Source organism: Cervus elaphus, chromosome 19 (assembly GCF_910594005.1).
Source record: "Cervus elaphus chromosome 19, mCerEla1.1, whole genome shotgun sequence".
Taxonomy (NCBI): domain Eukaryota; kingdom Metazoa; phylum Chordata; class Mammalia; order Artiodactyla; family Cervidae; genus Cervus; species Cervus elaphus.
In genome coordinates, this window is record NC_057833.1 from 42,239,773 (window position 1) to 42,240,941 (window position 1,169).

Consider the following 1,169-nt stretch of genomic DNA (forward strand, 5'->3'; position numbering starts at 1 on the left):
TAAAAGTTTTCAATGAGCATATTATATCAGAAAAAAATATTCGATGGCCTGAAATATATTTCATGAGTGAGTGAATAATAAATCAAAGAACAGTTTTGCTTCTTCTTCATAAAATAAACTTTTAAAATTTTAGATTGTTTCGTTTTTGGTACAATGTTGTGAACAGGTACTGTGTGCCAGGTATCCAGAGACAAATGCTTTCTCAGGAGTGATTTCCATAAGCGATAGCAGTAAGTGAAACAACATGAACATGACTACAGCTTTAGTAATATTGTTATTTTACCTTAGGGAGTTCAACCATTTGAGGCAGCAGTGTCTGAGTTTTGCATTGCTGTTCATCTCCAGCTGGTACCTAGAGACTGGCACCCCTTAGTTCTACTTACTAATTCATGAGGACCTTTTTCCTTCACATCTTTTTTCTCCTTCTCTTTAATTTCTTTTTTTGGATCTCAATTTGTTGGATAAATAAATAAATAAGATTCAAATAGGTAACTTAGAACAGAAAGAAAAGTGAAAGTGAAGTCACTCAGTTGTGTCCGACTCTTTGTGACCCCATGGACTATAGCCTACCAGGCTCCTCCATCCATGGGGTTTTCCAGGCAAGAATACTGGAGTGGGTTACCATTTCCTTCTGCAGGAGATCTTCCTGACCCAGGGATTGAACCCGGGTCTTCTGCATTGTAGGCAGACGCTTTACCGTCTGAGCTACCAGGGAAGTTCTAAGAACAGAAGGTAAGTCATAAATGTGGTACAGTAAAACATGCGTGAAGAGACAAGTCAACTCGGCTTTTGTTGGGAGTCTCAGAAGTGAGGAAAGGTGTTGAAGGGCCTTGCCAGCCAGGAAGTAATGGTGATGGACTAGCAATAGAGAACAAGGTTCTTGAACAAAGAAGTCGACAGTCATTGTAAAGCTCAGGATGACTACACAGACTACCATCTAGAGTGGGAGAAGTTGGCTGAGGGCTCTTTCAGAAATCTGGAGAAAAGGGAGTGAATGAAAAGGAGTGATTCTTTTGCGATCGCTTGGTTCTATATCGATTATTTAATTCATTCACTAATTCAGTATACATGTACCGAGTGCCAACTTTACGCCAGGCACCTTGCTAGGCACACCAGTACACGCCAGTGGAAAATACAGATTTCATTTTGCTGTCATGAGCAATAGTTTG

At 40.0% G+C, this 1,169-nt stretch overlaps 1 non-coding gene across 1 annotated transcript; it reads right to left on the reverse strand.

Annotated features, from left to right (window-relative positions):
• Positions 1 to 642: 642 nt before the first annotated feature.
• TRNAC-ACA lies at positions 643 to 715 on the reverse strand. The gene has a single exon. It is a non-coding gene; the product is annotated as a tRNA-Cys (tRNA).
• Between the last annotated feature and the right edge of the window lie 454 nt (positions 716 to 1,169).